The following is a 26076-nucleotide window of genomic DNA, read 5'->3' as shown; positions in this document are numbered from 1 at the left end:
AATAGAGAGGACAGACCGACGGGCAGGCGGCTGACCGGGACGCGCGTGCGCGCTTCCGAGCAGCTTCTCTGCCTTCGGTCGTTATTAGCCGTTACGCACGCTCACGCGCTGGCGTCTGCTCTTCTTTGTTTCAAGTCTTTTTTTCCCCACGTTCGCGCGCCCGGGCTCACTAAAACAGGTAAGTAAGAGACATCTCCTGCGCCCACCCAACCACCATCCCCCTCTGGTAGCCGCGAGACAGTCCTAAGCCACGCCACAGACTTACATAAAACGACGCGTCACCTGACTGCCAGCGCAGGCTTACTTCCTATTGGCTGACAGGATTCAGCGAGGAGAGCTACAAAGCAAAGAGGCGGTGGGGGGAAATTATAAAACAAGGCCACGTGCTCTACTTTCCCACAACTTCTTTTTTTGCGAGATACTTAGGAGCCGGAAGGTTTGAATGTTCAGAAAGGACAGAACTGTATTCCAGCATTATGTTGTAGGTATATTCAGATGATTGTATACGTGTATATGGTATTGTGAAGACTGTACATGTGTTCATTTTAAAAGTGAACCTGCTCAAGCCCCTGAAAAATGCAATCTATGGAAGAAGACGGGAACGGTATCCTTTTGTTGGAGACTCAATGAATATTTGCTGAAAAAAGTGGAAATTGTGGAGAAAGCCAAAAGGAAGTTAAAGGATTATTTTGAAACCTATGTTTATAGAAATATGTAAACTGCTATTCTAAGTATGTGCAGGAGGTTGATAGGCAGATAGCTGCCACAGAAAGGACAGAGAAATGTTGCTTGGAATGCAGGAGAGAAGACCATGAGAGAGGAAAAACCAGTTGGAGGACAGCTGGTCAGCCATTAAGAGGGTGGAGAGGCTTGGAAGACTTATCCTAGGAAGAGAGAAGCAGGGCTTAAGTAGAGGCAGGGGGTAAATCTGCTCTCTATAAGAAGCCAGGTCAGAAACAAAATGTACAAGCCAAGTACCTCAACCCCAAGATAAAGAAAGAAACTCAAGAAAGAACTTCAACTGTATTATATGAACAAGATGTTCTTGTAAGAACTAATCTTCCTTTCTTCCTTGCTCTATCCCTAAAACTGGACTAAATTTGGTTCAAATTAATCAGGTGGTCCAAAAGTTAGACCTCTTGTACCTCAAACGTTCACACATCTACCATCTTGGATCAGGCTGGATTACATCATCACAGACTACACCACTGAGGTGTCCTCTGTGTCACTCACTGCAACAGTACCTAATCTGGTTCAAATTGATTAGATGGTCCACAAGTTAGCCCACTTGCACCTCAAATGTTCACATGTCTGCCATCTTAGATTGGGGAAAATGATAATATCAGAAACTATGCCATTGGGGCATCCCTATGTGTCCCTACAGCTGTAGCAAATTTGGTTCAAATAGTTTAGGCAGTTCACAAGTTGGCCCACTTGTGCCTCAAAGGTTTATGTATCCATGGTCTTGATTTGGGATGAATGACATCATCACAAATTACAAAATTGAGGTCCCTGTGTGTCACTCGTTACAACTGTATCTAATTTGGTTCAAATCAGTTAGACAGCCCACAAATTAGACCACTTGTGCCTTGAAGGTTTACGTGTCTGCTATCTTTAATCGGGGTGGATGACATCATCACAAACTATGCTGTTGAGGTGTTCCTAAGTGTCCCTACAATTATTCTCAACTTGCTTCATATTGGTCCAGGCACTGCAAAGTTGATGGGGTGGGACACACACACACACACACACACACACACACACACACACAATGCTGGGTGATCTCATAAGCCTACTGGAAAGTAGGCTAAAAATAACAACATCTCTATAAGTTGTAAACTAGGAGTTTTGACAATACCCTGTAAGCAATATGCTTCTGTACGGTGGAACCTCATAGCCGTCACATTTTAAGAAGTTGTGCTAAAACAATAACATCCGTACTTTTAGTGTCAACAAGGGATAAGAATGTTTATTTCCTCTCATGTCACCAGAAGAGATACCCACACAACAAATCAAAGTGGGCGGGAGGGTAACTTTTGATCTCAGATCCTTACTAGGGAATAAATCCCACTGAAGATAATGGGACTTACTTCTGGTAAACATGCACTGCAAATGTGAACAGACTTATACATATGGGTATGTCCACTTCTATGTAGAAAGCCTACCATATTATACGATATTCTGCCTGGGCCTGCTTGTGCACTGGAGGAGGGCATGTGACCTACATGCTGAACCAAAAGAAATAATCAACTTTTAAAACTGAAAGTCAAATCAGATCCTTAACTATGGGACAGATTTTGTAAAATTAAAATGCTCATTTTGATGAATATATAGGCAGATTACTAGCATTCCTTCAAGCATAATTTTGGCAGATTCCAATGTTATCTATAGAATATGTGAAGAGTTTTTCAATTAAAAGGCATATCTTTGTATTCCTCCCCAATCGTAACAGTTATCTACCCTGTTAACTACTTGTTAACTTGGGTTTTATTGATGTTTCCCTCTCACCACAGTTGAACTTAGAAGGAAAAGGCAGATTCTTATTGTTGAATACTATGTTGGTAATCATATACACAAGCAACCCTCAAGGAACGGGAGTTGCTGCTGTTTAGTTTAGAAGGCTGGGAGCTAGATGTAAATTGATGCTTTTATTCTAAGAAAGCTTTGTTTAATTTCTCCCACGTTTCCATCCATAAAGATTTTTCAGGTGACTTGCATGAAATAACAAAGTGAAATCCATTTTGCTCCTACGATTTCCATTGCATAATTTTCTGTAGGACAGCCACCTCCCTCACAGGCTGTCAGTTCTTACCAAGCTGTCATGAATATTTGCTTCCCCTTTCATCCCATCTTGATCTCCTGGGTCATAGCAGCTAAAAAGTTAATTGCTTTGTTCTGTGCTGCTTTGTTCCTCCAGGACAGCAGTCTTCTCTTTGTTCCAAGTCAGATGAGATGCTGAGTGGAAAGTTGGAAAGTCAGTCACCCAGAAATGTGTTTATCATCATAAGTTTATACCTATGAAAACGTTGAGATTATTTCCATCAATTATGTCATAGAAGAAGTTCTTTCCACATATGCACACGTTACTGCAGCACTTTGGAAATTGTAACTTTAATGCATTACTGTTCAAATCTGTTTTTGAAGTTGTTTGAAGTTCACCGCAATCTTTGAGTGACTCCTGCTTATCTTGAAAAATGGTTCTTGGAAGCTTGAATTTCAACATGAAATGTGTGGCTGTGTTCAGACATCACGAGAAACCTGAGGCAAACCCATCTCAGATTCACCCCTTGTGATGCCTGAATAGTTGGAGTCGTGGTTCTGGGTCCCAACAGTGGCTCCAATTCCTACTACCAGCCTCCAGATTCAAGTAAAGGTTCACTTACCAAACTGAGGGTCCAGAGGCTAGAGTGTGTTGTCTGGTTGGGGCAAATTGCCCAAACCAGAATTAAGGGAGGAGCTCCCCCTACTGCTTTAAATTTCATTGGCTGGCATAGCTTCCCTTCCTGAGTCCCAGAAAGCCCACACAGCCAGTTTCTGCCCCCTTCCAGGCTTGGTGAGCTCAGCTCTGGCTTGGCTGGGATGGAGAAGAGAATCACAGGTTCACTGAACGGTGGTTCATAACTATGTCTGAATGATCCAAATAACTGTGTTCTGAATGTCCACACCAATTTCCATGTTGATATCTCTGTCATTAAGGGAGATCTTTTATTAGATTGTGATATACATATTTTATGGCCCCTTGAAAGTGGTTATCTGTTATTGTGAAAGGTGACTTTCATTATTTAAAAATTGTAATGAACTATTAACACTTATATAATGTTAGGTAAGGTTTCACTGCATAGTTATCTCCTGGAATACAAATTAAAACAGAAATTAAGCAAAATAACAGTAACTATTAAAAACAAAAGCCAGTTTTTAAAGGCAGTTGTGATAAGTTGACAGCAGGCCAGTTCTTCACACACCATCAGTATCAGCTGCCTGGTTCCTACAAGAAAAAACTTGGAGTGATGGGCCTTTGCCATTCATTACTATCCTCCCGTTCCTATTTGGAATTCCAAGCAATTATAGCAGGTGGCCAGTAGGAGAAACTTAGCTATGCTGTAAGGTTTGGCCCTAACAGCTGTGAATCTGGGGGGCAAGCAGTTTCTACTTCTGGCCCTTGCTAACAAATATCTCCATCACTAAATTAAAAGCTGCCTTTTACACTGTGACACTTTTGGCTTCATGGATTACTTATCCCTGGTCAAATAATAGGTGATCACTTTACAATATTTGACTAAACAATTGACCACCATGCCATCTCTACCTTGAAAACATAGAACAATGCCCTGGATGTGTTTTTCAGATTTAATTCCAAATGGCTGACATCCAAAGCAAGAAAGCACCAGTGCAGCAAAAGAAATAGACCACTTCCAGTCTAATTAAACTGAGGTACTGGGAAAGGGGCAATTTTTAATGACCTCCCCTTCCCCAGGAAGCCTTCTGCTCCATCAGAAAATAACCCCCTGAGGGTTGTGCAGTCCATGGGGACTAGGGTGTGCACAAAACATGGTTTAAGCATTGATTCAGCACGGGGAGAGGAGTGGGGAGCGGGAGCTTTAAGAAAGAGGAGAGCAGGCCCTTACCATGTGCATTCCATGTGTAGGCTAGCACCTCACTGGGGTACTTGGGCCAAGCACCACCCCAGCAGGAAGCTGCATGGGGCAGTGGAGAGCAGGTAAGGACCAGACTATGGGAAACACCTATATCTGGCAGCAGCGATATAGGAAGATGCTGAAAGGCATCATCTCATACTTTGCAGGAGGAGGCAATGGTAAACCCATCCTGTATTCTGCCAAAGACCATCACAGGTCTCTGTGGGCACCAGGAGTTGAAATCGACTTGATGGCACACTTTACCTTTACCTATTAGCAGTTCAGGCAGTGCCCTGGGAAAAGAAGTCAAAGCTACTCCAAACTGTGCAGCAAGTACTTCTGCAACAGATCTACATATGGTTATCAAAGTACCTAATTGATAGTGCCCATGACATCATTGATGGCAAGTAGCACTCACAACACTCCCAAGGGACTGCTTTAATTTTTAATATTATCAAGTGGGATTGTTCAAATGTCATGCAACTATTATCATAAAATAGCCTGAACTATCCAAACACCTATGAATCAAGAATGCAGGGTAGGGCCCATGAAAACAATGAAGAAGCTTTTATAGTTTTCCTTAATTGCTCAAGAAGGGACTGGCAGTGGCCTCAATCTTTCTGAATTAAAACTCTTTGCATGACAAAACAGTGTTGATCTAGAAGTGTGTGGGGGTCCTTGCAACCATGTTGGGTCTTTACTACAACCAGTTCTATAAAATACAGTTAGTGCACCATGCAAAAGCATCAAGCTGTTAGCATTGCTAGGGAGAAGTGACTGAATAACTCCCCTTAATGCTTTTCCAGATGGCAATAAAGTGCAGGATTTTGCAAGCTGCCACACAAGCTCCAAATGCCATCTTAATAACAGTCCACATGTTCACGTGGGCTTCTGTGCTCCTTCATAGCACAATTTTACTCTCTGGCCATATGCCAAGCAGGGGCCTCACACAATTTTTGCCGTGCCACCTGCTAACAATTTTTTGCATTCCAAGAAGAACCTGTCCCTTTTCCCAGTCACCACAAAAGTAGTGGGTGGGTTCTTCTTGGAAACTAGGAGCTGGCAGGCAGGTGATGCTGTGAAAATCGTGCAGGTACCTGACCAGGCATGTGGCTAAAGAGTAAGATTGCACTAGGAAGGATCACTGAAGCCTGCACAAGTGTGTGTGGACTGTAAGATGGCCTTTGGAACTTGTGAGAAGCTTTCAAGCTCCTGCATAGGAATATACGAAGCTGCCATATACCAAGTCAGACAAGTGGTCCATCTAGCTCAGTGCTGTCTACACTGATTGGCAGTGGCTCTCCAAGGTTTCAGGCAGCCGTCTTTCCCAGCCCTACCTGGAGGTGCCGAGGACTGAACCTGGGACCTTACTCCACTGAACTATGACCTGATCCTTAGCACTTTATTACCATCTTGAAAAGCTCTTAGTTTGCCTTGGAAATGAAACAAGTTGAGGGGGCAGGCTCATAACTGGGGACATAGTTTTAAAACATCTTGGGAACGAGTGAGTGAGTGAGTGAGTGAGAGAGAGAGATTAACTGCACTAAACTACTGGGAGGTTTTTGTAGCTATTCTGTGGCAATTAATAATCTGTTAGAATCTTCAAACAGTTTCTGCAGTCACAGAATCTCTGGATCTAAAGAAAATTGGTTGTATTCTGTCATTTTCTATTCCTAGTGAGAGGCAGTCCTGTTATTAATCACTGACAGTGTTCAAACGTCTGAGATCTATTGTTCTATAAAGCCTTCAGTATTTTAAAATTGTAAGTTGATGCACATACAGTGAACTACTGTAGTTTTCCAGATCTTCCTCAGAAGTACCACTCAGGATGTAAGCTGCTTTCATATAGCATATGCAGATTTCAAGATTGTATGTAAAGACAGTGATTCGTAGATTCTGTTTCACTTTTCAGTCAGAACATCATTCATTTATGAAGATCTGTTGACTGAGCCTGTAGTTTTTCTGTGTTATGTAAAGCACACAAATTGTTTATTTCCTGTGAAGCAGGGTTGCATAATGTACAGGGCACTCCGACATAACTGAAAATGCAGTCAAGGGTGTCTCTTATCAGCTAGAACAGGCATGGAATTATTTTTTTAAAAATCTAATTTCCTTTTATATAAGCATATATTAATCTATGACAGAATACTAACCCTTATACAACAGTAAAAGAGTTACTGTCTTCTACACAGGAAGTTTAAAAACAGCGGTTACATTTGATAAGTGGATCCCAGCAAAGAGACTGATGAACTGCTTGACACTTTGAGATGCATGCAGAAATAGCATAATTTCTCCGGGCACCAGGCCCCTTCTCCCTCGCCCATGATAGGAACATAGGAAGCTGCCTTCTATTGAGTCCATCTGCTTCAGTATTGTCTACAGTGACTAGCAGTAGCTCTCCAACGTTTCAGGCAGCCGTCTCTCCCAGCCCTATCTGGAGATGCCAGGGATTGAACTTGGGACCTTGTGTGTACAAAGCAGATGCTGTACCAGTGAGCTACAGCTCTAACCCCTAAGGCAGGAATTTGCAAACATATGGATACCCTAACCCCCTAAAATAATATTTAAAGCTATGTAACACCTCCCCCCTTGTTTTGAGCAACTGGCTGACATCCTGTCTAATGAGGTGTAGACCACAAATGTGTGGCTGAGGGTCAGGTGATGTGTGCGCTCTCAGAGAGTGCAGGCAAGGTCCAAGCAGTACAGTATTTGCACTCTTACACAAGAGTGGGAGAGTTCCTGCACTTCTGAAGCATGGCAGACCAGCACAGGGGCTAGTGCTTTGTTGATCTTAGGAATACACACACTTGGTTAGTCAGGATGTCAGCCATTGATGTTCGAGATTAGTTTGAGATTAGGGATGTGCATGAACCAGTTCGGTGTTCCTTTTGTGGAGCACCAAACCAGTTCGGAAGTCTGGCATTTGAGCTGGTTCAGAGGTGGAGGAGGGCTTTAAGGGTCAGGGAGGGTGATCTTACCAGCCCTGCTGCTTCCCACCCCCCAGCCAGCTCTGTGCCCCAAATTGCTGTCGCAGGGCTGCAGCGTACCTCCCTGCAGCCCTGGTGTGCATCCTACCGGAAGTGGCCAACACGTGTGCATACGCACTGAGGCGCCTAGAATCAGTCACTGGAATCCTGGCATCACTGTGCAAGTGATACTGCTGCCATTGTGCTGGTGCTGGGAATGTATTCCGTTTTTGCCACTGAATAAGAAATAGCTGTCAAGGGCTACTGAGCTGCATTGAGGTTGGTAGTTCACAAGTTTTACAGGCCTGGTTTAGGATCACAATGTCATTTTCACCAAGGAAAAAGTAATGCTATCTGTGGTGTTCTGGAATCAGTGCTGAAACCTAGGTATTCTGAAATGTTCAGAATGAGTATTCTGTTATAAAGTTCTGTTATATAAAATGTTGCTGTCTCTAATCATGATAAGCAACTTCCAGTAAAAATGAGTAATTTATTCATTCGTTCAGCTTATCTAAACACACACTGAGGCTATTTACACGGACTGCAAAAATTGGGCTAAGGGAGCCTAGCCCAATTTTTGCAGTCTGTGTGAACCACCGGGCTCAGCTGCGAGCCCGGTGGTTCCTGAGCAGGTAATCCGCTCAAGTAGCACGCCCCTTAAACCGGGTTTGCGGAGCGAGTGCTCCACAAACCTGGCTTTTTGGCTCATGAGTAGCTGTGGCATGGCTCCACGCCGCGGCTACTCATGAGCAGCCTCCTGGCTCTGGGGTCTCTCCAGTATGCCCTGCGTGCTTGCGCAGGGCATACTGGAGTTTCTGGGGGCTGCGTGGCCCCCGATCCTCCCAGCCCTCGCTTGCTCCATAACAGAGCCAATCCAGCTGCCCAGAGCAAACTGCTCGTCTGAAAGGAGAGTGGACTTAGCCTGCTCTCCTAGCAAACCCTCTAGAGGCTCTTCTCACCGATCATGAGAAGAGCCTCTCTGTCTAGTAAGTTATCACACTGAGAAAAGAGGTATTATGAAATTTCCCTATAGACTCATACTTTCAAATACATATCTTATAATGCTTACTTGTTAAGTCCTAGTTAAACATATCTGACCATTATGCAGGCAGGATGTATTCTTAATTATAAAAAAATATATTAGATGTATATTTAATATCAGTAAGGGATATTAAATTATGCTTCAAAAATGAACACAAACTATAAAACAAACTGGAAACAATATTAAATAGATTTAAAATAAAGAATTTATGTGCTCTGGATGCCAAAATATTTTAAGTGGGTGTGCTTTAATGAGCAGTGCAAAAATGCTGGCTCATGTAAGCAATGAATCATGCATTGTTTTGCCATGAGATCTGATGTCCAGTCTGAGATATTATACTGCCCTACAAAATCATACCCATAGAAACACAGTTTGTCCTGAACACATTGTAGCTGTTGCCTGCTGAGGTAAAAGCACTCATCATATGCTCAAGGCACATGTTACCAAATAGCTTCTTAAACATTGCTGTAACGCTAATCTCCAGCTTTTGCTGCTGCCACTAGCCTACACAGGCAGTGCATTCGACATGGAGGACCTAGCCAAATTGTGTTTCCATAGTTATGATTTTGTAGGCCAATACAATATCTCAGACTAGACATCAGGTCTCATGCCCTCATGGTGTGAACATCATGGGCCATAGAATTTCCTTGCTTTTTGGAGCTCAGTTGGAGCTGCCACCCCCATAACTATCCCTGTAAATCAAAGGTTTTTAATTGAATTTATATTCTACTTAACAGTGCCTACTCATATTTACACCATCTCTACCTGCATGAAAATTAAAAGCTTGTGGTTTGAGCAGCTGGCAGTTTCTCTGAGAGTGTCTTGCATACATTATCATGCTATTCTGGCCAAGTCCGTCCCCAAGAGCCCCACCCTTTGCATGGTTTCGTATAGGGCTTTATTTTTTTGGCCCAGCTATAGTGCAGGACCAGGGGTTAGTGAATGAACTGGGTATGCTTGGAAAGCAGGGCAATATCAAAATGGTTTGGTTTGGCTTGCCAAGCATAGGATGACATTTCAGCTACTTGCCAAAATACAAATAATGAAGGTTGTGTGTGATGAAGTCAAGAGACTTCCTGGATTTTTAAAAAGTGGAAATTGAGGGTATAAACATTGTCATATTTTACACTTCAAAAGCTAGACTGTACACTGTATGGCACAATTTGATTATGTCAGTTTTTGAGTCATGCTAAACCAAAGGCAGGTGGTTAAAAGGTTCATATTTTGCTTTAAATGTCTGAGCAGTTTCTACTGTAGATTAACAAAATCAGTCTGTTTTTCTCTCGTGCAGACAAAACTGTTTCACAAGTTTGCCAAGTTTTATAAGTGATTCCAGAGCTTTATTTAATAACAATAAGCATTTGGATAGCACTTTTTGAAATTTGAAGTGTGAAATTTTTAAATTTTAATGTGTTTTTATCTATTGTGATGCATCTATTGTGATAATATCTGTTTTAGAAATTTTAAATATTTTGTATTTTATATTATGTTTTAATCTATACACTGCCTAGAGATTTCTATATTAGGTGGTATAGAAATTCAGTCAATCAATAAATACAAATAAATAAAACAAAAAGCGTTTTAAAGGTATTATCTTGATTAAATCCTTACAGCAACTATGTAGTAAGCAAGTATGGTTATCACCATATTGCAGCAGGCAGAGCTGAGGCTGAGAGAAAAGTGGCTTGCCTTAGGCCACTTAGGGAACTCTTGAGCCCTATTAACACATTATGTTCAAACACTGTACACACGTACAATGAGTGTACAGTGAACATGGGGACAGATAGGTACAGTTATTCACACGTTACTTTGAATTCAGTTATAGCAGTGCATTTCCTATCTGCATTTGAGGGACCTGTATCCAGGTTCACTTTTAAAATGAACACAGGTACTGTTGTTCACACATGAACATGTACAAGTGTATAGATATCTGAACACAGTTACAATATAATGTCTGAACAGAGCTATAGCAGCAGTGAGATTCAAACCAGGGGAGTCCTGATTTGCAGTTCAGTCTCTTAGCCATGACACCACAGCAGCTTCTCTACTCATGCACAGTGTACCCAAGTTAAGTGTCTTCAAGAGGATGCCTGTAAGCTCCACCCCCACACTGGCATATTCTTTAATCCCATCCCCTCCTCTCCATACTGAAAGCATTTGTCTGAAGAGACAAATGCAGGGTCGGAGCTATAATTGGGCAAGTGTGTTCTAAAAACATGAGCCACCCAGGGTCTGGGGACAAGCTTTCTCACCTGCCCCTCCTTCTCCTGCCCATCTCTGCTTGTGGTACCTTGCCGCCACTCCTGCCGCCACTGGCAAGCCAGCTTGCAAGCCAGTAAGAAGCTGGAAGGTCTTATTCCTAGAGAGGAATGGGGCCTTCCAGCTTCTTACTGGCTTGTGAGCTGGCTGGCAAGCAGTGGAGGGTGGCAGGAATGGGACCAGCAGCAAGGTGTTGGCAATGGTGGGTGGGGAGGTTTTGTGCGGGGGGGCGGGGACATGAACATCAGGCCCCTCTGCCTTGCTCCATCACTGGACAAATGTACTCAGAGAGAGTCCAGCCATTATTATAATGCTGGACCAACACTATAATTGTGGAGAGCAGGGGGTTAACACACTGTAGCTGTGTACAGTGTGTCCACTTTCATAACACACAAACAGGTTAGTTTCACCACCACCCCTGCCACCATGATTTTTTACTGCCATTTGACATGAATGGCAATATTTTGATGGGCAATTTGGAAGAGCATCCGGTTTAAAAAATATATTCATTTTTGTCACTGAATTTCTAAATTGGCCCAATACTGAAAATATATATATTTAAAAACAACACCGAAAGAAACCAGCTTCCTTCACCAACTCCACCAAAGCAGTAAAAATTGGAAGAGGATTGCACATTTTTCTCTTGTTATAATTTCTCCAAAGTATCTGATGCACTGTTGACTCAGGCATGCATTAGAAGGGGAGAGCTGGATCTCTGCCAGTCACTTACATAAGGACATAAAAAATATACAAGTCTTTTGTTTTTGCTAAGGTCTTCTGGTTGCCTGGATTAAACTCAGAATAACCTTTGATAACCTTTGTAACCATGATTAAATGCTCAGTAGCAGCATGTTTTATTGATGTGCAAAACATTGCTATTTTAGCCTTTCTTCATCATCATTTTAAGCTCTGTCATTGAACAGCCAATTAGATTCCCAGAGTAGTTAAAAATGTAACACTGCCATATAAATTCACCCAGCCTCTGTTATCTGAAAATTGCAAGTATTCCAATAAAAGTTATAAGGTTGTTAAATATAACTTTAAGAAGCTTGCTTCAAAAGTGTTAAGGTTAATGTACATGATACAGCCATCCAAGGATTCTAGCCACTTCAGAATGCATGTAGAAGATCATGTGATTAAATGTTCCACCTCATTAAAAACAAAAACAAAAAACCCTACCCATAGAAAGCTGGAATGCCATGGAGAAAGTTCTAGCTTAGCCTTCTCCCTGTCATGGTGTGTGTGTGTGTGTGTATGTGTGAAGTGTTACTGTTTTTAACTCAAGAGAATATTTTAAGTTCTGAACCTCCCATTTACGTTTTGTGGTAGTACCATTCTGGATGGTACCACATGTTTTTCCTGGGCATCTCAATTGGTTCTTAGGTTGGTCTACATAAAGGGGATACTGGCAACTGTTAGAATAGATGTGACCTCATCCCAATGTTTTAATTTGTGTGCCTAGAAGACAGAGGCTGTTTTGACTATGGGGTTCATGATCTGGTATTGCTTTTGCATATTAGACAACTACTACATGGGAAATGCACTAGAGATTATTAAGACTTTCCTCCCTCACACTATTGCTTTGACTTTTTTCCTTCATGTCTCCTTCATGTTTGTCTTTGTTCTCCATCAGCTGAGTCTAAAGTGTCATGCTGCATTTGTTTTTGCATCACTGAGGTTTTCCAGTGGTTCCAGGCAGGGCAGCTCCTCCCTCCCACTTACTGCCACCACAGGGATACTTAAGAACCAGTTTGGCCTGAAGACAGAAAAGGTTGTTAGGTAGCTTGGCTGAAGACAGCGGCATGAACAAAGAAGGTAAGAGCATATATTTTTAAGCCATTAACCTGTGACAAGCTTAGGAGGCAACTACTCCCAAAAGGTTTTTGAACTCCAATGGTATATGGATTTGTTGTACATCTCCTCTCTTCAAATATTATTTTTTAGAGACAATCCATAAATGCATAAGCAGACAAAGCTCTGACAGTTAAAATAAGCTTTGCATCTTGCTAGTAGTTCAAAGCAAAGCACATTAAAATACTTTAGCCTATCTGCAGATTAAACGAAGCAAAATCGGTTTTTGTAGAACATCAGTTCTTATTGTACAATTCCTGCAGTAAATTGTGTTGTTTCTGGGTGAAGATCCTTCACCCAGATCCAATGATCACCCAATGATCCTTCCAAAGTCTTTGGTTTCTCTGCAGGCAAGACAAGCAGGACAAGTGCTGCTAAAGGAAAGGTGAAAATCAATTAAGATTAGAAATTACAAACTGAAATCTACTCTGCAGCCTTAAAGCTTAGAAATATAGAAAACAAAGGTGTGCAAGCACAATGCAAGGTTTCAACTTTTTTTTTTACACTTATATCCTGCTCTTTCTCCGAAGAACTCAGAATGGTGTACATGGTTATTTTTATCCTCACAATAACTCTGGGAGGTAGGTTAGGCTGAGAGAGACATGACTGGCCCAGAGTCACCCAGTGAGTTTCATGGTTGACTGGGGATTCTAACTCAGGTCTTCCCGGCCCTAGTCCAACACTCTAACCACTATGCTAAAAATGAAACACCTAAATTGAAAAGTCAAAATTGGGGCCAGATTTGTTGGAGATGAACTTCTAGTACATCGACCTTTTGCACCAACTGTCCTAATGACCACCGGGGCATTGGGAGTAGAGACAGTGAGTCAGGGTCTCCCTATCTGTCCCTACTCTATGACCCCTGGACTGACTTCTTCCTGTACTTCCTGTGCTGAGTCACAATCCTTCCTTTCCTCCTAGAGAGCAGATGGAAACATCTGTCTCTCTCTCCTTTCCTATCCACTATGTAGTCCTTTAGATTAGATATAGGTCTTTCCTATCTAAGTGTATTTAACCAATAAATGTTTAGTATTTAGTTCTACAAGAATCTCCATGTGCTTTCTCTAAACAGCTGCAATATCTATACCAGGGATTCTCAAACTTGGGTCCTCAGGTGTTATTGGACTTCAACTCCCATAATCCCCAGCCTCAGTGGCCTTTGGTTGGGGATTATGGGAGTTGAAGTTCAATAACACCTGAGGACCCAAGTTTGAGAATCACTGATCTATACCATCCTCTGCTACCTACTCTGTAACTGGAGTGTGTGCTCATTCCTTAGTGCTCTGCTGTTTTACCTATTGTGGGTAAAAATCAACAACCTCTAACAAGATTTGACTTGATGTGGACAGCCAGGTTTGGTTATTCATGCGTTTGCCCCAATCATTTCTAAAACAGGATGGAATGGGGTCTTATTTTTACATTCAAAAATGGTATAGAGCTGAACCTTTCCCCCTCCCTGTCTTACTTCCCCACCTCATCTGCCCATAGGCAGATTACCACATAGGCAATAGAGGCAATTGCCTATGGTGGCAAATCGTGGGGGAGCGGCAAATCTTGTGGCGGGGAAGTTGAATATATATTTTTTTAAACTGCCGCTGTGTGGCAGTGGCAGCGGTAGTAGTGAGAGATTAAACCATTTGCCACCCCACACCGCAACGAGGAGGGTAGGGGTGCCGTTGAGGAGGAAGTCCATCCCTTTTTCTTCTAAAAGCCCGCTGCAGTGGTGGGCTTTTGAAAGAAAAAAGGATGGACTTCCTCCTTGATGCCATCCCTAGCTTCCTCACTGCGGTGGTGGGGGCGGAAAATCCTTGGCTGCCTACTGTCAGCAAAAGGCTTAATCTGTCCCTGCACCTGCCCATGCTTTTTTCCATTAGGCACTTCTTGCCCCAGCTCCAGCTGTACTTGATCTAGGAGATCCTTTAAAAAAAAAAAGCTTTTCTGCTTGTCCACAAATAGGGGAAAAAATGAGCACCACTAACTGATCTTCCTGCCTTATTTTATCTTAAATGTTAACCTTTTTTATTCGTGATACAGCATACATGGAAGCTTACTGGGGCAAAGTATAAGAATCCCTGTATGATATCTATACACAGCATATATAATTATATCTATACACAGCATACATAACCAGAAGGAGAAGTCTTATCATAATAAGCAAGTATTTGAAAAAATAAACTGTGGCTGCAGTTCCTATGCACATTTCCCTGCTGAGTAAGCTCCACCACTGAATGCAGTGTGACTTCTATTTAATTAAACATATATAGGATTCTGTTGTATCATGTGTAGTGTTTTCACTACTAGAACAGAAGGGACCTTATTTTCTCCTAAAATGTCTTCATACCTCCTTTCTTGGAAAGTAAATCCCTTTGCAAATGTTCCATGGTGCTCTATTTTGAAAGCATGTTTTCTTCCTTGTGGGTATGTTGTGCTACTAAATTACGTATAAATTTCATTGTTTATGAAGGAAAACATTTGCAACATTGTCTCCGGTTTAGCCTTGAAAAACTTTACTGGACGTTATGTTCTTCTTGGTCACTGTTAAGATTTGTTTTGCAGGTTTGCCACATGAGTCTAATCCTTACATTTAGTGCCAGAACAATGGACTAAATCAATGACGTCTTTCTGCTAACTTTCCTTAAATTCAACTGGCAATTAATTTCTTTATTACATTTTCTAACCGAACCAAACATCCCTTACCTCCTGTCACCATCATCAATAATATGCAGTGTGCTTTAGAACATCAAGTTTTGGAACATAATTTCAAATAAATGCCCTGTATTCCAGTTGATTGTTCCAGTGCTTTAAAACACACACAAACCTCTTCATGAAATTCCACCCCCACCCCACACACACATACTAGGGAAGAAGATATATCAATAGCTAGTAAAGGCAGCCATGTTGTAGGGTAAAAATATAATAAACAGCACAGTCAGCTGACTAATTATGCTTAGCAGCCTGATCCTCTGCATTTTTACTCAGAAATAAGTCCATCTATGTCTATATTCAATAGGACTTCCTCCTACTGAAGTAAGCCCTAGGGTCACAGCTGACTTACCTGCCAAAGCTGGCAGAAGACACTCCTAGACACTGCTGCCATCTCCAGTTAAAGCATTGAATCCAGGAGAACCCCCAAGCTACAGACTTGATCTTTCAGGGGGCGTGCAATCCCATCCAAGGACTCCACTACAACTCTCTGACATGAAATGTATTGATCAGCTAGCTTAGGACCACAATAGAGGTGGTATTCAATTAGGGATGTGCAATTTGATTCATGCATGAATCAATTCAAGCCAGATCAGGGGCAATTTGTGGATTTGACTATGAATCGAATTGCCCCTTAAATGAGGGACTGATTCAAGGTTGAATCAAATCAGCCCCGATTCAGCACAAGTCGATTTGTGTGATTTGAGCAGCCATTTTGGCAGGCTTCCCCCCCTTGCTGGTTGATTTTCTGGCACTGGCTTCTGATTGGCTTGAGATCTCCTTGCTTCTTGGTTGGTTGGTTTGTTGCCATTCTAATCAAGTGTTGGCATGGGCAACTGTGCCCTCATTGGCTGGTGGGAGGGAGGAGGGACAGGGAAACACTTTTGGAGGGAATTTCAAAATGTATTCAAAGGTATTGGGAGGCAGACAGAGAGCCCTTACATAAAGAGAGGAGGAAGGAATCAATGAAGGTTTGATTTTTTGATTTTCTTTTCTCAGCACTGACTTGGCAAAGAAGCACCTTTTAACGTGGTGATTCTCTTAATCTAGCAGGGGGAGAGTAACTGGCCCTATCCACCCCCAACACAATACCTCCAGTGACTATTGCTGGTGTCTATCTTGTGTTTCTTTTTAGATTGTGAGCCCTTTGGGGACAGGGATCCATCTTATTCATTTGTTATTTCTCTGTGTAAACCACCCCGAGCCATTTTTTGAAGGGCGGTATAGAAATGAATGAATGAATGAATGAATGAATATAATGCTGTGATACCTATTGCTACTATCTGGTTTTGCTAGATCTCATATTGACAAAGGCAGAACTTGGGTGACTGTCTGCCTTTCTTGAATCTGTTTGGATGTTACATTTCAGTAAGCTATGTTTTGGGGTAGTGCTGCGGAGCACCCCTCTATTAGATGTATCAGCAGCACTGGATCATGGGATCATGAGCCTCATGAACTTCTCACCTTGCCTAGTTGAAAAGACTTGGCTCAGAGCAGGTCAATTGTGCAGGCTTTGCTGGCAGCGTGCCTTCAGGTCAAGCTGTCTCACAGACCAAAACAGGATATGCCTGCACCTTGCTAACAAGGTATAGCCAAAGCTATACAGATCCATTGAAGGTAAATCACTCAGGGGAGGAATCCTCTCACCTAAGAAATAACATGAAAGGCTCTCAAAAAGGAGCACAGATAAATGGGCACATTTCCCAACCCAATTGATGAATTGACTGAGAAAAACCAGGAAGGAATAGCTTGTTAGCAAACTATAGGAGCATATATTTGCACCTGAGAGACACCGGACGCTCAAGGTAAGTAAACAAACAGAGACCTATCTCACTAGCTCACATCCACAGTTGCATTGCCGCTCTTGCCTTTATTTGGCAAGGTACACCTAAAATGATTTCGTCTAGCCCATAATAGACACCTTTGTTTTGCACGGATTCACCCATCCTACAGGGAAGGAGAATTGCTTGGTAAATAACAATTTTTGCCTCAGGGCACATTTTTGAATACCCAGCCAGGCCACATTGGCTTCAGATTCTGGAGGATGTGGTTTAGGTTACCCTTGGACTCTAAGGATTCCCATAAAAGAGCTGTGGTTGCTGCTGCCCCCTCGCTCTTTCAGCCACTTCTACCCCATGCTTTACTCAATAAGGAGGCCCAAGTACCCAGTCATCGCACACCGAATATGCCCAGGAAAGACTGGTAATAACTAACATTTAATCTCTCTCTTTCTTTCTCTAAGCTCCCCTTCCTTTTGTCTTTCTGTTTTCCCTTCTCTGCTCTCCAGACACTTTCCACTGCAAGAATCTAAGCAGGCTCTGATTTGGAACTCTAACCAAATTGCTACAAGCCTTTACCAAGATTCTAATTTAGAACTTTAGCTAAATTATTGAATTGCCTTGCCTAACTATATTCAGTATGTGGGTAAGAAAACAAATGACCTACGTACATGTTTCCATAATCACAAGTCAGCAATTATAACAAAAAGATTGGACCAACCAGTAGCCAAACATTTCAACACTGGTGAACCGGAACACACACTATCTGGCTTGTCAATCACTGACTAGAGCTGCCACTGCATGTAGTGAAATTGGAAGCAAAAGATAACTTTTGGATCCATGCACTCTGGACACAAGCCCCAGGAGCCCTCATTCTCGAAGATGGCACATGACTTGTCCACAGCAGCCAATCCTAGACTGCTGAACACTTTGTAATGGACATTCTATATTGGTTACTGCAGCTACTGTACCTTTCATATAACATCAGAGCAATTGAAAAAGGCAGACGTCAAAACATCTGCACATGATATTTTGTTAATCAAGTATTCTCTCTCTCTCTCTCTCTCTCTCTCTCTCTCTCTCACACACACACACACACACACACACACACACACACACCCCAATGGGAGATACAGTAGCTATGTGGTAGAGAACATGCTTTGTCTGCAGAAGGTACCAGGTCTAGTCTATGGCTTTTCCATTTAGTAGGGCCTGAAAAACACTGGGAGAGAGATAGGAAAGAGCCCAGACCAGATGGAGTAGATCGTGCTGGCTAGATGACGGCAGCTTCAGGACTGTAGCCTTAGATTACACTGTGAGCTCTGATACACCAGTTAAATTATTTTATTTTGGCCAGCATACTAAAAGGCCACATGTCTTAGATTGTCTAATTTGATGTGTGGGAAATGAAAGCCAGAGTACATTTGAGTTTGATTTGGCACAGCCAAACAAAAAGAACTAGTTCACATCTCTTGAACTAGTTCACATCTCTTGTATAATGCTTATATAATAGATTAGAGAATTTGTGCCTGCCTTATTCCAGCTGTCTCCATCAGTAGATAGAAAGCCCATTGCTCTGTTACTTCTCAGTTAGCTCATTCAGCATCTCTCCTGCACTTCCAATCCTTTAATTGGTTTATGGGTATAATCCTTTCCACAAGCTAAGGATGCAAATAGTGGACAGGCTAATAAAAGTCAGAGACTACAGCAGTAAAAACAGAGCTAAGAAGGTATCTGGTCTTTTAGTATGCATTAGGGGAGGGCAGGGCAGGGCCAGGCCACTGTAGAGTTGTGCTGGGTCTGACCTAGGGCCAGGCCAGACCATGGGCCCTCACCACCATGGCATCCTAATTAGGTGTGTGAAAAAGAGGTGTTCCCATTATCTTTGGCAGCAACTCCCTTCAGCTCCTTCCCTCTGGAAGTTGGAAATGAGGCACTGCCAAGGCTTTTGGCAGTGTGTCCTCCCCACTTCCACCAGTCAATGGCATTTCTGCCAAGCTCCTATGATGGTGTAGAGGCCTGGGAGAAATCCCATTGATTGGTCAGCTGCATCCCAGATGGGCAGGTATGGGCCTTCAAGTTGGTGTGGGTCATTAGGTCTGTGCCCACCCCTGATACTGGGCTTGTGATATGTTCCTTCCACATGATCAGTCTTCCACACACAAAAAGTGCAGTAATAATAATAATAATAATAATAATAATAAATAAATTAATTAATAAATATACTGCTTGTCAACAATAAGTTCACAAAGTGATTTACATAGAAAAATAAACAAGAATAAGATTGATTCCCCATCCCCAAAAGCAGACACCCATTGGGGAAACAACAACACTGTTTTAGGGTTGGATAGGGACAATTACTCTTTCCCAGCGCAGTATAAGAGAATCATCACTTTGAAAGGTGCCTCTTTGCTCAGTTGGGTGCCCCAGGCGAAGCCTGACTTTGGTACTTCCCTGCCCCCAGAAATCAGAAAGGCATGCGTCTCCCATCAGGCGGGTGATCCCTGTTGCCTGCCCTGGCTGGCTAACTGATTTTCTGGCTGTGGCTGGCAGGATTAGATGGTGTGTGCACTCACCTATGGTCACCTATCACCCAGTTGCCTGGCTGACTCTGATGGTGTGTACACCTGCCCGTGGGGGCAGGGGAAGGAAGGTGGGGGCACACATGACCCAGGATGTTGGTGCCCCTCCCTACTTGGTGCCCTAGGCAGCCGCCTAGATTCCTAGTGGGCTAGCTGACCTTGATCCCTGCTATAGCAAAACAATAGCAATTATACGTAATTATATCTCTTTTAGCTCAGCTGCATTGATTGAGCTTGCTTCCAGGCTCCTTTCAAGGTGCTGATTTTTTCCTTTAAAACCTGAAATGATCTGGGACAAGTTTACTATAAGGATCATCTTCTCTTATGTGAAACTACCTATGTTTTAATATTAGTCTCAGAGGCCCTGCTCTCTGATTGATTGGCAGCTACCATAGAATTATGAAACAAAAATAGGGGGCGGTGGTGGGGAGCCACTTTTATGAAGGGCGTTTGCTCCCCTCTGGTGCCACCCTTAGGCAGCACCACAACCGTGAAACTCCTTTCCCAGGAAGATCAGTCTGGTTTCCTTGTTAGCTGTTTTCAGAAGGAAGGTTATTATTAATCTGAGAGGCACTTGAGTCTATGGGTAAAGCTCTGTTTTTATTTTAAACTGCTGCTGTTTTAAGTTTTCTTTTTTAATATTTTCATGTTGTAAACTTCTTTGTTGTCTTGAGGGTCAAAACAGGATATAAATAATGTAATTAATAAGAACTGATCACTTGCAGCATTTTGAGATCATCAAAATATGTGTTTGGAGCGACTGGATCATGATAGGGCCAGCCTTGCATTTATTTATTTTACAATTGTGTAGATTAGAATGTGGTTGTGCAGAGCTCTCAGGCCCCATTGGAAAGTGCCCTTGACATCATAAATGATATGATTCCTTCCCCGTTCATGTCCCCCTTAATTCCTTAAAAACTCAATTTTTCTTCATTGCATAATTGCAGTGCTAGAAGAAATCCAAAAACCTTTGGTTTAAGATAAGAGTTAAGATGCTTTCAGTTTTCACTTATGTTCTAAAAAATGTGGAAATTGAGAAGTTAAGATGCCCATCTTAACTTCAACACCTAGAATTTGCACTTCTCATACATCATGCTGGCTTTAGAAATTAGGCCTTATGCACCCATATTTTGCCTTGGTCTGTCAGCTGGACATTGGGCTGGGGAGGGATGCATCCAGGCAGAAATTCAACAAGTGCAGCTTCCCCAATGAGTTGCTACAGATATCCTTGATGAATTTCTGCTGACCTATGCTTTTTTATTTGCTCACTTCTTTGCTGCTGCTCATGCCTGAAACTCCTATCCAATGTAGTGCCACATTTTGATTTGCTTCCTCCCATGGGCATAGCAAGGTCAGCAAGGGCCTATGTTCAATAAATGAACATTGCCTCACCCCTTTAATTCTTTGTGTGTGCCACCAAAGGCACTGTGAAGTTTTGTTACTTTATTTTTTTAACCTCCTGCTGCTGCTGCTCCTCCTTCTTCTGCCCCCCCCACTCCTTATCCCTGCTGCTTGCTCCTGCCCTGCTGCTCCTTGCCCCCTCTGCTCCTCACCCTCTTCACTCAATGGCCAGTTTGTGCAGCTGTGGGGAAGTTTCTGTGGCTTCTCTCCTCACGAATGAGGAGAAAAGCCATAGGACCCCTTACTGTTACAGGACAGGCTACAAAATGGAGGGCGCACATGTGCCTGGATTAGGCATCAGGTTGCATAAGTGTCTTCTATTTCTTAGCTGACTAACACAGTGCTGAAGGGCTCTATGGCTTCTCTCCTCATTTGAGTGAGGAGAAATGCCATGGAGTACCCCCACTGCTGTGTGAACCGGCTACCCAGCAGTAGGGGCAAGGAGCAGAAGTGGTGAGGACTGGCAGGGCAGGAGGCAAATGGTGGGCATGAGGAGTGGCAGGCCAGGAAGCAAGCTGGAGTGGGGAAGGGGTGAGGGGCAGGTTGCAGGGCCCCTGGGAGCATGGGGGTCTCTGTTCATTGGACATCTTTGAACACTGGTAGCTGCACCCCTACTGCCTTCAAAGTTTTCCTCAGCACACCTTTTGCTTGAAGACTTTGCCTTAATCCCTTGGTCCTCACCTCCAACTGAAACAACGTGCACACAACTCTATTTTTTGTCAATTTGTTGTTTGCCCTCCTCTCCTCCACTCACTTTTTCTGACTATCTCACTATTGAAATTTAGATTGTAAATTTCTTAGGCAGAGACCTGTCTTTGGACTTCAGGCTTTCAGAATCCCTGTGTTAAAAACAAGGACCCTGATATGCACAATGCAAAACAGCGGCTTGCGGGGGGGGGGTATGGCTTAGAGAGTGGAGCCAATTACTGTTTCCACTCTATGAACAATGCACTAGAATGATTTGCATATACAAGTACAGAGCTATATCTACATTACTACAGCTCAGGGATTTAAACAGCCTAATTTGGGTGGGGGGGGGAAGCATCTTTTTATTTATTTGTTTGTTCAATTTTTATACCACCTTTCATAAGACATCCCAAGACAGTTTAGAAAAGTTAAAATGCAGCAAAACTCCATAAAAATCACATTAAAAACCTTAAAATTAGTTAAATTATAATCACACACACACACACACACACACACACACACACACACAACAAACAGAAGCAGGGAAACTGATAGAACTTGTTGCTCTTGTTAAGTAGTTGTGGGTCAAAATCTTGACTGATCTGTTGCAAATTATCCAAGGAACTAACAGTAGATCCAATCAACCTTTTCTCCAGCTCTCTATTATAGTTCCAATCATGTACTTAGTGCTTAATAGAGTACTGTTAGCAAAGAAGACAGATTCCTGCTAAATGGCAGGGATAACTTCATTCTCCTATTTGCAATGAATTATAGTTGCTTTATATGCCAGTATATTAATCTGGACAGGCGTCCTCCCTGTTCTGTAGTTATGTAACTGATTTTGAAGCCTTGTCCAGTTATGGTGGTATTTAATAATGAATATAGTCCACGTTTAAGGTATTATTTTTTTCTGGCAAGTTATAAATGAATCACTGTTTGTCTCTTCAGTTGTCACAGAAGGCCCGTGTTGTTTACCATACTTGAGTCTAAATAATTTCTGTTCTTGGTTATAAAATGTGCTTATGCAATGCAAACCACCAGCCTGCTTGAATCCTGTTTAAACTTGTTATGTTTGTGAGGTTCTTGCTGTAGTTCTTATCCAATTTTTGTGTTGTCCCTGCCAAGTATTTTAAATATGGGGCATGGGTCTTGTGTCTTAACATTACAGAAGGCCAACTCTGCCACATGTTGGCAATGATACATTTATCTTTGCACTGTGTTTTTGCAACAAGGTTTACTTAATGATTCTGTGAAAAGAGTTTACTTGGTGTTCTGTGCTTCTTTCTTAGCAACCACAAGAATAAACCAGATGCTTAAATGGTTCAGAAGAGTGAAAAACACAGAGGAGGTATTCATCTCATGTTTAGGTCATAAAAATGTACAAGTACTGGCTCTGATCAGGCCAACTTATAGCACTTCTGGGCATGCATGGTGGTGTGGGGAGAATGTTGTGTTTCACTTTCAGGCTCTTGTGCTTCAAGGGGTGCTCCTCTAAAGGGAACCCCTAACTTTAGGATATGGTTTTGGTGGCAGGAGGCAGCTATTGGAAGAGGAGTTGAAAAAGTCTCATGTATGAATGCCACATAGTCTACGTCACTTTTTATCCTGGCCATGGTAACAGAAAAACCTACCATTTGGGAAGTGAGTTTTTCCATTTTATATGCTCCCAGTTTCTTGCTATCTAGCATAATTAGGATAAATACTAATCTTATTTCTATAGGAAAAGAGGAACAACTTTGACCCTATCACTACAAAGACATTGATCTTCATCTAACAAGAGCGACTGATTAAATGTACACATGTAATTAAAGAGACAGGGGGAAACTCCCTGCAAGCAAAACAAAAGCCTTTTTCCTTGTTCTTAACTGCAGGCACAGCACCAGGCCTGAGCCTCTGCAAGTCAATGGAGTGGTTAAATTGACTAGACCAGATTGTGAGCAGTTTCTGATGTAGACAGTTTCAGTCCTAAGTAAAACTAAAGGAACAAAATTAATAAAAGTATGTTACCATTGGCTGAATATGAGTTGCATGTGAAACACAGCTTCTTAGTGGATAAATTTTCAAATTCTTGTGTTTTGGTCATTTCTTAATGGATATGCCTCAAACTTGGACAAGTAGTGGTGCTGGTCACTTAGTTGTTTCACACCAAATTTCAGGTGGTTGGGGAAGATGCATAGGATTTTATGACTGATTTTTTAAAATAGGGCTTATAATGGTGGAATGCAGCTTTACAATGATGATTGTAAAGTGGAGATGAAGGGCAGTGGAGATGAAGCACCATGGTGATTGGGCAGTGGGGATTCCATATGAAGATAGGGAGAACCTGTGATGGTTAAAGCCAGTTGGAATGCAACTGTTACTGGTGGGAAGATGTTCTTGATTGTAGAGGAGATGAATCTGTCTATCTATCTATCTATCTATCTATCTATCTATCTATCTATCTATCTATCTATCAATCAAAGGATAGTGGGCAGGGATCTGCAAAAAAGCACTGCTGCCAGAATCTGAGGGGTATACTTGTGTGAAACAAAAGCTGTAACCCAGAATTTGGCTTTAAAAAAGCCAAATCTGGTCGCGAGGGAGGAACGAGCCCCTTCAGGAGAAGGAGGCTGCCGTTGTGTGAATTAGATGAGGAAACAAGATGAACAAGATCTGTTAACTCAGGAAGGGAGAGAGTGAGAGAGAAAGAGAAGGGAGGGGAAGAGAGAAAGAAGGAAAGACGAGGGACAGGCCCAAGCCTGTGAGTGGCCTGAAGGGAACGAGCGGCCATGGCAGTGCCTATTGGCAGCAAGGAAGGGCCCAGTCAACCACTGCTGCTATTTGGGGCTACTGAGGCAATTGGCAAAGGGAGGCAGGCAGGCAAGGGACAGGCCCGGGCCTGTCAGTGGCCTGAGGGGCGCTGTTGCTGCTCCTGTGGGGAGGAGCAGGAGCAGGGCTCAGGTGAGGGTGGGGAGGTCTCTGGGGATAGGGGAATGCAGCTTGGCCAATAGGCTCCAGCAATGCTGCAGCCATGACCAAGAGGGGTGAGGGGGATGGAGTAAAGGGATGGAGGAGTGTCCAAGAAGGGTGAGGGGGATGGAAACAACTGGATGAAGGAGGAGGAGCAGGAGTGTGGCTCAGGTGAGAGTGGAGAGATCTCTGAGGTGAGGGGAGCTGTGGCAGGGGGTGAAGGGAGCAATCAAGTACTAGAACGCAGATGCCCTGTGTGGGTTAAGCTAGTCTTCATTATTAATCTGGAGTGCCTCACCCTTGCATATCATAAAAGGGTAGATAATTGTTCTTCATGAAGAGAGCAACATTAATAGTATTCTTTCCAGTTGTTTCATTCCCAATTCCTCCTCCTCAGAAAACTGTGAAATGAAATTAAGTCTGAGTGGAACCTTGTTTTCTGCTCCAAAAGGTTTTGGTCAATGATGATAAAAAAATTCCATTCTGCTTTGTTGAAACTCTGGAGTGTATTGTATAATCCAGAGTGGATTTTACAATCTTTTCTGGGAGTGTGGCAAAAGACCCAGTGTGGGCAAGCGGACAATGCATATTTTGAAAGTGGACAATGAAGACTTTATTCCCTTTGCTGCCATCTGGACATGTAAAGTGGGGGGGGGGGGGCGGGCAGTTTATAGCGAGGCCCAGAGACATCCCTCAGGTTGCACTAAGGCCCTGCCTCCCCTGTCTTTAGTTCAGTCGTATGATCCTGCCTGCTCTTTATGGTCATCTGGGGAGGCTCTCCTTTGTGTCTTAATTTTATCAGAGGGCTGGTTGGTGAGCATGTGGGGGAAGGCCATCTTGTGTGCAGCATCCAGTTTAAGGAACCCCCTCTCTCATGAAATCTATCTTGCTTCCTCTGTGCTTCACTTCTGTCATCATCTAAAGGCGTATCTGTTTAAAGCTTCCCTTTCCCTCCCTCCATGTCCTTTATGTGTAATATGCTTGAAAATGGCTCCTCCCAGGGGCGTAGCTAGGATGAACATGCCCGTGTTCATCCCTCTTTCTGGTGGCCCCCCAGACTGAGGGAGATAATGAAGAAAATAGGGAGGGATGCACCTTGAGGGCCCTCTGGAGCTGGGGGCCTGTGTTCTTTGAACCCTTTCGTTCAATTATAGCTACGCCCCTGGCTCCTCCAAACATCCTTGTATGCTTTTTAAAAATTGTATCTTAGCTATTGTATTATAC

General features: G+C 42.8%; 1 long non-coding RNA gene across 3 annotated transcripts; it reads left to right on the top strand.

The window, feature by feature from the left end:
- Positions 1-245: 245 nt before the first annotated feature.
- LOC128326968 (uncharacterized) lies at positions 246-24174 on the top strand. 3 transcript variants are annotated; one of them, XR_008308368.1, is made up of 4 exons: positions 246-481; positions 12535-12716; positions 23193-23251; positions 23775-24174. It is a non-coding gene; the product is annotated as an uncharacterized LOC128326968 (long non-coding RNA). The 3 variants fall into 3 exon arrangements; XR_008308367.1 differs by having other exon boundaries at positions 23624-24174; XR_008308369.1 differs by having other exon boundaries at positions 246-1047; positions 23624-24174.
- The last annotated feature ends 1902 nt before the right edge of the window (positions 24175-26076 follow it).

The sequence above is a fragment of the Hemicordylus capensis genome, chromosome 5, assembly GCF_027244095.1.
Source record: "Hemicordylus capensis ecotype Gifberg chromosome 5, rHemCap1.1.pri, whole genome shotgun sequence".
Lineage (NCBI taxonomy): Eukaryota > Metazoa > Chordata > Lepidosauria > Squamata > Cordylidae > Hemicordylus > Hemicordylus capensis.
The sequence above is the reverse complement of the archived record's forward strand: the minus strand, read 5'-3'. Positions and strand labels throughout refer to the sequence as shown.